Source organism: Scatophagus argus, chromosome 23 (assembly GCF_020382885.2).
Source record: "Scatophagus argus isolate fScaArg1 chromosome 23, fScaArg1.pri, whole genome shotgun sequence".
In the NCBI taxonomy this organism is placed as follows: Eukaryota; Metazoa; Chordata; class Actinopteri; family Scatophagidae; genus Scatophagus; species Scatophagus argus.
In genome coordinates this window covers 607,306-620,113 of record NC_058515.1, presented here as the reverse complement: position 1 = coordinate 620,113, position 12,808 = coordinate 607,306, and positions in this window count along the sequence as shown.

Below are 12,808 nucleotides of genomic sequence, written 5' to 3'. Positions count from 1 at the left end.
TCAGGGTCCATTGATTGCATCAGTGCAGTAATCAGCCTTCATTCAGAGGAGAGCCTTCACCTGCTGGCCAATTCACAATAGCTAATAAATAAGCTTTTGAGAGTTCTAAAAGCCCCCTTCTCTCCTTCAATCAGCCAGACACAGTAATCAAGTCATGCTCTGGATTTTCAGCTGCTGCTTGTGATTCAGCTAACGTTAACATTGCTATAGTATATTTAGTTTAAGTGGTAGACACGGGTTAGTCAAAAATTGCCCTTATTTTCTAATTTGTGTTTAGTATATCCTCATATCACTCTTCTATTCACTGCTGCTTTTAGTTACACCCTGCCAACACTGTGTAGCATTAAATACCTTTGTTTTAACTACAACATAATGCCTGATGAGATGTTCATTATCAGGAATTAATGGATGACAAAGAGGCCAGAGTCATGCAACGTGCAGAGAATTTTTTTTTTTTTTTTTTTTTTTTCAGATTGTTTCACTGCAGTTATGTTGTAGAGCATGTGACCAAGCCAGTGCGGAGGTGCTGCAGTGCCAAATTTTTGTGTGAATTCATCTGAAACTCATTTTTTTTCTGTCCGATCTGTGGGGCTGGTTGTGTCTGTGCATAGCTCAGCCACACACCCAGCCATGTTCAAACAATTCAATTCAATTCAGTTTATTTATATAGCGCCAATTCACAACAAAAGTTATCTCATGACACTTTACAATTTGAGCAGGTCTAGACCAAACTCTTTAATTAAACAGATAGACAAGTCACAAAGGCAAAGGCACAATGAGGGTTTATATGTTGCAACGTCATCATCAGAAACCTACATCAGGTCACATGGGGGAAAGGTAAGGGAAACGTGTATTTGGACCAGTGTTTGCATTTGAATACATCAGGAACACTACTGGGAAGCTGCAGAATAATGAACACAAAAATAATGAAACTGTAGGTTAAGGTACACACAAATTAAAATACAGATCTTGTGTATTTGACACCTATCCCAGGATTTTTTCCCAGGTGTATTGATACTCTGATAAGTAGATCATCCATCAGTGATCACATTTCTAAATACCACCAACTCTAAAGTTGTTCTTGTATGTTTAAGTCCCAGCTGTAGATCCACATGTCAAAGACGCACTCCACAGGCAACACAGTTCAGCTGCTGTTGGACTCACTCAGTTTCACTCTTAGCTCCCAGCACAGCCTGGAAAGTGGACTCTTCACAGACAGTGTAGGTACAGCAAAGAGTCAACAACACTTTGCCTACATTGTAGTCAAGAGTTTTTCTTCTCTCTTTGTAGCTGACAGACTATACCTCCTTGCCTTCTGTCAACCTGTGGCTGGGGCACAAGATCATCTTCAGGAGTCAGAGGGCATGTATGATGCTTTCTCTTAATCAGAATCAAAATCAAAATCAGAATTCCTTTATTTATCTCCGAGGGGAAATGATTTATTCATAGACATTGCAATTGCAATATACCCGACCAAGAAAAGAAAGTGAAAAATATAAAATAGGATAAAAACTAAAATAAGTATAAAATATAAAATATCAGGGATTGACATGTGAAATACAAAATATCAGATATTTACATGTATCTGTACATTTACACATTTCGGGGGAAAAGTATGTGTGTCCATCACAGTGCAGAGTTTAATAGTTTGATGGTGACAGGCAGGAATGATTTCCTGTGTCGCTCTGTGGTGCGGGTGTACTGAGGGTTCATGGGAGTTTGCCCAACCGGTCCACATGTGTTTTGTGGACTTGGAGAAGGCATTCGACCGTGTTCCCCATGGCATCCTGTGGGAGGTGCTCTGGGAGTATGGGGTCCGGGGTCCTTTGCTAAGGGCTGTGCGGTCTCTCGGAGCAGGAGCTTGGTCTGCATTGCCGGCAGTAAGTCGGACCTGTTCCCAGTGCATGTTGGCCTCCGGCAGGGCTGCCCTTTGTCACCGGTCCTGTTCATTATTTTTATGGACAGGATTTCTAGGCGCAGCCAGGGGCCGGAGGGTGTCTGGTTTGGGAACCACAGGATTTCGTCTCTGCTTTTTGCGGATGATGTTGTCCTGTTGGCTTCTTCAGGCCAGGACCTTCAGCATGCGCTGGGGAGGTTCGCAGCCGAGTGCGAAGCAGCTGGGATGAGAATCAGCACCTCTAAATCCGAGGACATGGTTCTCGACCAGAAAAAGGTGGTCTGTCCCCTTCAGGTTGGAGGAGAGTTCCTGCCTCAAGTGGAGGAGTTTAAGTATCTCGGGGTCTTGTTCACGAGTGAGGGAAGATGGGAGCGTGAGATTGACAGGCGGATTGGTGCAGTGACTGCAGTAATGCTGTCGTTGTACCAGCCCGTCGTGGTGAAGAGAGAGCTGAGCCGCAAGGTGAAGCTCTCAATTTACCAGTCGATCTACGTTCCTACCCTCACCTATGGCCATGAACTTTGGGTCATGACCGAAAGAACGAGATCTCGGATACAAGCGGCTGAAATGAGCTTTCTTCGCAGGGCGCTCCCTTAGGGATAGGGTGAGGAGCTCTGTCACCCAGGAGGAGCTCGGAGTAGAGCCGCTGCTCCTCCACATCAAAAGGAGCCAGTTGAGGTGGCTTGGGCATCTGTTTTGGATGCCCCTTGGACACCTTCCTGGGGAGGTGTTCTGGGCATGCCCCTCCGGGAGGAGGCCCCAAGGAGGACCCAGGACACGCTGGAGGGACTATGTCACTCAGCTGGCCTGGGAACGCCTTGGGGTCCACCTGGAAGAGCTGGAGGAAGTGTCTGGGGAGAGGGAAGTCTGGGCATCCCTGCTCAAGCTGCTGCCCCCGCGACCCGGTCCCTGATAAAGCGGAAGAAGTTGGATGGATGGCTCTGTGGTGCACCATGAGAGTAAGAGTCTGTTACTGAAGCTGTAGCTGATCAGCACATTGTGAAGAGGGTAGGAGGAAATGTCCAGTATCGTCCTTATTTTGGACAACATCCTCTTCTCAGACACCACCATCATAGTCCAGTTCCTCTCCCACAACATGGCTGGCCTTCTTAATGATTCTGTTGAGTTTGTTAGTGTCCCTCAGGCAGCTGCCCCAGCAGGCAACAGCATATGTGATGGCACTGGACACAACCGTCTCATAGAACATCCTCAGCATCATCCTGCAGATGTTGAAGGACCTCAGTCGCCTGAGAAAATAGAGGCGACTCTGACCCTTTCTATACATCATGTCCACGTTCTTGCACCAGTCTAGTTTGTGGTCCAAGTACACCCCTAAGTACTTGTTCTCGTCCACCACCACCACAGTGGCCCTGTTGATGTTGGCAGGGGTCACTGGAGCCTTAGTCCTCCTCAGGTCCACTACCAGTTCCTTGGTCTTTGTTACATTGAGCTGTAAGTGGTTTCTCCTGCTCCAAGTGACAAAGTTGTCAACTACAGCCCTGTACTCTCTCTCATTTAGTTATCAAGCTCCTCTACTATAGAACCATCTTCCGGTTTCGGTCCGGGAGGCGGAGACACCCTCTCTATATTTAAGAGTAGACTAAAAACTTTCCTCTTTGATAAAGCTTATAGTTAGGGCTGGCCTAGGCCGGCCCATAGTTATGCTGCTATAGGCTTAGACTGCTGGGGGCCCTCCCATGACACACTGAACTCTTTCTTCCTCTCCCTCTCCTTCTGCACACATTCATGTCCCATTAATGCATATTACTAACTCAACTTCTTCCCTGGAGTCCCTGTGCTTTCTTGTCCCGCAGATTCCTATCGATCATGACTGGACCTCCTGCTGCGGTCCTGCTGTCGTCCTGCTCAAAACCTACTGCAATTACTACTGTTTAGTCATAATCTGATTTAAATCTGTTACGACTCAGTACAGCTACTACCATTATTGTTACTACTATTGTTATCAAAATCACCATAATACCTTCTGTATATTTCATTGTCATTATCATTATCTACATTTCCGATACTTCTGGTATTATTACTGCTGCTATGCATCTCTGCTTGTGTGCTCCTTCTCTCATACCCCACCCCCTCTGCCTCTCTCCCTTGCTCTCTCTCTCGCTCTCCTGCTCTCTCTCTCTCTCTCCCTCTCTCTCAACCCAACCGGTCAAGGCAGATGGCCACCCATCTTGAGCCGGGGTCTGCTCCGAGGTTTCTGCCTTCTAAAAGGCAGTTTTTCCTCGCCACTGTCGCCAAGTGCTTGCTCAAGGGGGAATGTTGGGCTCTCTCTATTTACAATTTAATTAAAGAGTTTGGTCTAGACCTGCTCAAATTGGGAAGTGTCATGAGATAACTTTTGTTGTGAATTGGCGCTATATAAATAAACTGAATTGAACTGAAACTGAATCACCTCCAGTAATACATCCAACCACTGCAGAGTCATCAGAAAATTTCTGAAGATGGCAGGTCTCTGTGCAGTGCTTGAAATCTGTGGTTTAAATAGTGAAGAGGAAGGGAGAGAGGATGGTCCCCTGTGGAGCCCCGGTGTTGCTGGTCACCAGCGCCGTTGCTAGCCATTTGGTTGCCCTAATTACAAATGCTTTGTGGTGCCATATCGTAACTAGTACCTACCCTGTTGTGATGATTTTGAACTTTTGAGCCTGAACTTTTGATGCCCTCGCTGGTACTTTGTGCCCTACACGCTGTGCGTAATGTGTGTGTGCGGAGCAACGGCTCTGCTGGTCACACTGTCTGACATGCAGCACTTTAGGTGTGCATACTGTGGTCTGCCAGTCAGATAGTCTGCAATCCAGGACACCAGTGGGGCCTCTACCTGCATCACTGTCAGCCTCTCAGCCAACATAGCCAGCCTGATGGTGTCAAACACACTTGAAAAGTCAAAGAACATGATTTTCACTTGTGCTTGCCGGCTTGTCCAAATAGGTGTAGACTGTGTTCAGCAGGTAGATGATGGCATCGTCCACTCCAAGGCGGGGCTGGTAGGCGAACTGAAGGGCATCCTGAAGTGGCTGGACCATGGGCCAAAACTGTTTCAGGACGAGTCTTTCCCGGGTTTTCATGATGTGTGAAGTCAGAGCCACAGGCCTGTAGTCCTTGGGGTCGCTGTGACTTCTCGTCTTTGGGACAGGAATGAGGCACGATGTCTTCCACACCACGGGGACGGGGTTGAAGACATGATGAAGAACTCCGCTTAGATGGGGGGCACAGGCTTTCAGGACCCTGGTGTTCAGACTATTTGGGCCTGCAGCTTTGCCTGCGTGGAGTCTCTGCAGCTGTTAAAGTACTTGAACCAACTAGGCATTAAAGGGGACATATTATACCCCTTTCGGAGAAAGTATTACAATTCCCTGTGGTCTTTATGAAATGTCTGTGACAATATTTGGTCAAAACACCACACGAATGAAGCACCACAGCTTCCCTCCTACCCCCTCTAAAAAAGCCCTTTTGAGAATGAGTGGTTTTGAGTGCCTGTTGCTTTAAATGCTAATGATTAAGATTAAGATTAAAGATTAAAGTGACATATTTTGTCATTGGAGGGAACTCACTCCAACGAAATTTGTTCTCTGCATTTAACCCACCCAAGTGACGTGCACACACACACAGCAAACCCGGGGCAGTGGGCGACCGCGTGCAGCGCCCGGGGAGCAGTGGGGGTTAGGTACCTTGCTCAAGGGTACCTCAGCCATGGACACCGGGACGGGGAATCGAACCAGCGATCCACCGGTTACGGGTCCGACACCCTAACCGCTGATCCACGACGCTGAGCCACTTCACACACGCCCCTGTCTTCCGGGAGGTGTGCTGACGCAAGTACGGGGTAATGGCAGATCTTCCATTGATCCTGTTGGCTGAAGACATAGATTTGCTTTGTTTTCATGTAAATTCACTTCAGTGGAACCAAGAGTACTTCACCTCTTAACATATACATTGTTAACTAAAAAGAAGGTAAAATATTTTCCAAAAAAAACTAAATCATATACAATACTGTGCAAAAGTTTTAGGCAGGTGTAAAAAAATTATGTAAACTAAGAATGCTGTCAAAAATATAAATAATAATTGTTTATTTTTAGCAATTTAGAAAATGCAAAGTTAACGAACAATAGAAAACTCTAAATCAAATCAATATTTGGTGTTACTACCCTTTGCCTTCAAACCAGCTTAAATTCTTGTAGGTACACCTGCACAAAGTCATGGATTTTGTAGGGTTATAGTCATGCCAAACAGGTGCTAATGATCATCAATTTTACCTGTAGGTTGAAACACAGTCACTAATTGAAACAGAAACAGCTGTGTAGGAGGCTTAAAATTGGGTGAGGAACAGCCAAACTCTACCAAGGTGAGGTTGTGGAAGACAGTTTCATGTCACAGGTCGTATACCATGGCAAGCCTGAGCACAGCAACAAGACACAAGGTAGTTATACTGCACCAACAAGGCTTCTCCCAGACAAAGATTTCAAAGCAGACTTGGATTTCAAGATGTGCTGTTCAAGCGCTTTTGAAGAAGCACAAAGAAACTGGCAACACTGAGAATCGTAGAGTAGGTTTCAGTATTGTCCTTCTGGACCTCAGTGCTGCATTTGATACTGTTGACCACCAGATTCTTTTACAGATACTAGAAAATCAAACTGGTATAAATGGAACTGCTCTAAGTTGGTTCAAATCCTATCTATCAGACAGATATCACTTACACTGTACATGTAAATCACAATTCGTCCATGCACATTAAAGTTAGCCATGGTGATCCACGAGGTTCTGTGCTTCGCCCGATTCTATTCACAATCTATATGCTCCCACTAAGCAATGTGATCAGAAAGCACTCTATAAGTTTTCAATGTTATGCTGACGACACCCAACTGTATTTATCAATGAAGCCAGATGAAAGCAATCAGCTAATACAACTGCAATCCTGTGTTGCAGATATTAAGTCCTGATGACCCACAACTTTCTTCTGTTGAACGCAGACAAAACTGAGGTTCTACTAGTAGGTCCAAAACGCCTTAGACAATCTTAAGCTAATGATATAGCCTTTCATAACGGACTAGCTCCTGCCTCTAGCACGATTGTAAAGAACCTGGGTGTTAGCTTTGATCAGGACTTGTCTTCCAACACTCACATAAAGCAAATCTCGAGGACTGTGTACTTCCACCTTCATAACATTGCAAAAATCAGGCATGTCTTTTCCTTAGATGCTGCTGAGAAGCTCATCCATGCTTTTGTTACCTCTAGGCTGGATTACTGTAACTCTCTTTTGTCAGGATGCCCTAAAAAATCCCTCATGACTCTGTAGTTCATTCAGAACTCCGCAGCTCGTGTCCTGAATAAGACTAAGAGGCGTGACCACATTTCACCTTTGCTGGCCTCTCTACATTGGCTTCCCGTTAAATTTAGAGTAGAATTTAAGAAGGTCGTGCATGGTCTGGCCACCATCATATATCACTGATCTCACTGAACCATATCAGCCCACGAATCTCCAAATAAATATGGAGCCCAATTATATACAAATTCATTGCAAAGCATATTAGTGCAAGTTGAAAATATTCATGTTGAGTCAAAGTCACACATGCTGCTGGGCTTTACAGAGCAGAGCAAAGGGACAGAGCGACGGTTCAGCTGCTGAGAGCTCAGCTGAGGTCAGCTCCCCTGAAAGCCTGTGTTGAGACATGTAAAGACAGCAGCTCTAACACATCACAATGTTTTACATCATGATAAGTTATTATGGAAAGTTACTGATAAGAATTATTTAATGCAAAATAACTTAAAGAAACATTGCATGTAGTAGTCCACCTTTCACCTTCTTTTTCTCTCTCTCTCACTCTCTCTGTCACTCACATTACATACATTGTTTGATTGTGTGCGGGAGTTTATGTGTCTATAAGAGGTTACTCCTTTTGAGCTCTTCAACAATGAAGAGCACTGTTTGGAACATTTTGTCTGTTTACTTAGCCTAGATTTTCCCACTCCTGTGGGCTGGGGAAAGAGCACCTTGGAGAGCACCGCAGCACTTGTCCTTGTCATTGTCTCAGTCCTCAGTCCCTGGCTTTCATAACAGGCACTGTCCATTGTTCTGAAACAGAAAGAGGGAGATCAGAACACATCAGTTCAGTTGGCTGCTTGCTTTACAGCTAACGCAGGAGTTTGAAGAATTGTGTTGTTTTAAAGATAGATTGTTGAGTCTCATCAGTCAAATATAGGTGCTTTGTGTGGGTGAGGAATGAATGGACTGTTTTTAAACATTGATAATATTTGACTACAATCTCTCCCATGAGTAGCTCCTTCAGCCGCAGACTGCTGCACCCTCAGTGCAAAAAGGAACGCTACCGGAGGTCCTTTGTCCCGACAGTGATCAGACTGTGTAACAACAGTATCACATAGGACTGCTGCTGTGTTCTTTTTCCATTATTCCTTATTTTATTATATTTTTTTTCTTTTTTAATTCTAGCTTATATGTTACTTATTTGTTTCTAGTAGCACATTGTGCACTGTCTTTTTATCTATCTATCTATCTATGTATCCTTTTGTCTGGACAAGGAAGTCTTTCAGGACATGTGAAGCAGCACCCATGTTTTCAATGGAAACAGTGGTCTGGACACAAATCTGATCTGATCAAAAGCAGTGAGAACAATGTGACTTAAAGAACAAACCCGATTTGCCTGCAGTTTGAACAAAGCCTTTGTGTCCACCTGATAAATGGAAGACAGACAGAGACGCAACAACAAACAATAACGAAAATAACAAAGTATTGGAAAAATAAAAGAACAGTATTAGCAATAATAATGATGATAGTATTAGTAGTAGTAGAAGAAGAACAGGCATTACCAGATAGTCCAGCTGGACTATCTGGTAATGCACAGCTGTTAGGATTTGCTATGCTTTTCTTTCTTTCTTTCTTTCTTTCTTTTTAACATTGTAAATTGAATATCAAAATGATTCACCAGTTCATGTAAAGGCTTTTAATCTTCAGGAGCAAACACATTACAAAGCAGCAAGTCAACAGTGACTTGTTTAAAGAGTTGCAGACTTTGACTTGGTTTACTGTGCGAATCAGCTGTATTAGGAGAACGAGGTTTACAGATTTGTTAGCACCAAACTTTCTTTTCTAATGTTGTTTCTGTGGCAGCGAATAGAACTGATTGTTTGCTTGATTGTTAATTAACAAAGTCCTAAACATCCAGAAACATGAGGTCCTTTCTGTGCTTTTCTTAGCAGAATGATTATAAAAACAAAAACCTGAATGTATCTGTAGACACACTTTAAAAAGGTCAGACCAATGCCATCATCATCATGCCATCAGGATAAATAAAGGAATTCTGATTCTGATCATTAGTCTGAATTTATAAATCTGAATTCACATTTGTGCCTTTAGTCAAATTACTGCATGCATAAACAAGTTTTTTTCTCAGTGACTGAAGAAATAGTTTTGTTGTTATTTTTTTTATCTTTATACTTTTATTTTCTTCGTGAATGGTGTCTGTTTGACACCACTGGGGTTACAGCTGAAAGAATAAGGCTGGAGTTGTAAAACATACGCCATAAGAATACACTGAAACACCACATCAGAGTACTATATTTTCTGCCTGCTTAAGATACATAGATAGTGCAGGACCAGGCCAAGATTAAATTAAAGATTAAATAAATAAATTCAGATCAGTTTCAACTGATTAAAGGCACCCTGTGGTTTTTCACCACGAGGTACTCTACAGAGTAGTCTTGATGATGGTATTATGCTGTTGATGGGATATTGCAATTATTACATAATTGCTTGCTCAAAATTACTTGAGCTGACTATGATCATCAGATATAATCATTAGATTCCAAGGGTAAGGAAGGTTTTACAGTCAAATATTATGAAAATAACTTTCAAAAAGAAAGCAAGATACTTTCCAATAAAAGCATGTAGTAATTGGTAAAAATAATAATCCAGAACATAAGTCTGGATAATAATAGAAAAAGTAATACAGTAAATACCATAAATTAAGAAATCCATGCAATAAAAAGAGATTTGAAAAGGACACATAGCCTGCATGAAATTTCCAGGTTGGGAGTTCAACTGCTGGGGGACCTGGACAGTGAATTTTCCAGTTACCTTTGGTGACGAGGCAAAATTTCCTTGCTGCAGTGAAGGACAGCAAGGTTTGGTGCGATATGATATAAGTTAAACACCTGTATCAACTGCAGACTATGGATATTACATCTGCTAATTCCAGAAGAAGAAGTTTGCAGAAGAAAAGAATAACCTGATTTTGCTTAGATGTCTTAGGTGTACAAAGCATGACTGCACAACTTTAGCCACCTGAGTAAAGGATAATTCTGAGTCAAAGATAACACCCAGGTTGCAGTCCCCAATGCCAACATAGCTTTTTAGAGGGTTGGACATTTGTGGTCCCCTTGCATTGAAGGCTGAACTGAGATGAAGGAGAATGAAAACTGAGTACAGACCAGTGCCAGCTGCAAGCAGTAGATCACTGGTGACCTTGACCAGAGCAGTCTCAGTGCTGCGTCGGGAGCAGAAACCAGACAGAAAATTTTAAAGACTTCAATTTAGTTGACTGGAAACAGTTGTTTCTGAATTCTTTGTTGAAAGTGATGGCTTGTATATGGGTCTAAAGAGAGAAAGAGATGTAGAAAGTGGTATGTTTAAAACTGGAGGTTCAGGTACCAGTAACAGCGAGCAGTTTAAGATAGATAGATAGATAGATAGGTAGATACTTTATTGATCCCGAGGGAAATTCAATAAAGGGCCAATGGATGACTTGGAAAGTGCAACAATGTCTTCCAGTATTGAGAAAGATATTATAGTGAAGTGGGTCAACATGAAAGATGGACTGGAGTCATCACATTGTCTGAGTTCAGCGTCAGGTGCTGCTGAATCTGCTATTTTATTATAGAAAGCGTGGGAGTTTATGGTTTTAAAAAAGATTTGGGGAATATGACTTTGTTTAGCAATCAGATCAGAAAAATTAAACACAAGAACACATGAAAAGGGCACTGTGGTTTTTAGAGACCGGGGAGCAACTAAAATCATATTTGCGTATGACTGCAAGCCAGCTCCTCAGTTTTTCATTCTCTGCAAATGTTTTAAGAAGAGGGAAATACATTAACCTCACATTTTGGTGTGTTCACACAGAAAGGCTAGCTAATTGTGTTAATTAGCCTTGTGTTAATCTCGAAAGTTTGATTTCAGCATTGTTTGTGTTTATTTGTGTTACTCATAGGAGTTTGACTGCGGGATCATTTGTGTATATTTGTGCCAACATTAGCAGCATTAGTGAGAACAAAGAAAAACAGCAAAATGAACATACCCACACGTCTTGTGCAGCCCAAGACTCAATAGCACTATGGCTCCCTGTCAGCCAGGGTACAGTGCTGAACAGAAACCTGGGGTTATTCTTGTTTTCCTCAATTAACTTTGAGTTATAGGCTGCTCTGGCAGTCTGTAGGGCCTTCCTATACGATCTAAGGCTGTCTTGCCAGATTGAGTGAGATTCTGTGAGTATAGAGGAATGGCATTTCCTTTCAAGTTTTTGCGCATTTTGCTTTAACATGCAAACCTCAGTATTATACCACAACGCTAGTCTCTTTTGCATTATGCTCTCTATTTCTCTTTTAGCAGGGCAATCGAGGTGATTGTTGTCCTTAATAAGCTTGCAGCACTGTCCACAAAATGGTGAATTTGAGAGGGACTAAAATTGGCAGACTTTTGGCCATGGCACACATTTTGTCAGGGTGTAAAACAGCCCTGGCCCAAGGGTGATACAAGGGTGGCGCCATGATAAGGTGTTGACAACACTTGCTGACATCTTGGAACAGGAAAGAAAGAGGAAACACCCAGTCAAAACAAAGCCATGGAAGAGCACCATCACCTTTGTCAAGGAGGGGTAAAGACCAGTTGTCCACGGCAAATGAAAACAAAATCTGTTCCAAACAACCCAAGAATGGGAATTGAAGGCTGATCTGGGGAGGAAACTCCAGTTCCAAGGGTGATACTTTCCACAACCCTAAGACCGGACATTGTGAAAAAGTGGCAGGGAGGAAAAAAAAGCCAAATATCAACAACTGGTTCAGGACTGTCAAGAAAAAGGGTGGACAATATGGCTATTTCCAATGGAAGTGAGATTCCCAGCCAAATACATGTGGAATCTGTGACATACCTGAATATATATGTGACATAAAATAGGACTAGTTGATCTTGAATGTGTTTTGAGTGTGGACCAGTGGGGTTATGGGTGATGGTCATGTGATAGGAGGGCACGGGGAAAAGGTTTCGAGGAGTTCAATAAAGTGCTACTGATGTTAGAACACAGTTTGTCCCTCGCTTACTTCTTTACTTCTTTATAAATAGAAGATCTTCTGACAAAAGTAGGAATAAGAGGACAGAACCAACTGGAGAGCGTTGTGGGTAAGGGTCGAAACACTCACTCAACACACTCGTCAGTGACAGTTGGGTAGTACCTCATGACCTCTCCTCCAGATAAAGGCTATATCCATTAGAAATTGATGTTTTAGGGCATCAATGATGTAATACTGAGTAGACTTAAATACTCAGTATGATGATAAGAATGTAAAATGCTGGTATGATTATCACCCTCTTTCAAAAGTGCTGTTGTCAACACAATTGTTCAGATAGAAAGAAAGCAAACTGCCTGTTTTGGTTTTTTTGTTTGTTTGTTTCTTTTTTGTTTGTTTGTTTTCTGTTTAGGTGGAGGTTTCTGTCCTTATTTCCAACTGCTTGGAAACTACAGGACTCAATCACACCCAGAAACCCTGCCCATGGATGTTGAGAGGCACAAGGATAATGAGCCACTGTCAGTGCTGAGAAAACTTGTTTGGAAATAAAGCACTTAAGGGGAAAGGAGGTTAAGTGACTTAAAGTCATCGTGTCAGGCTGGTTCT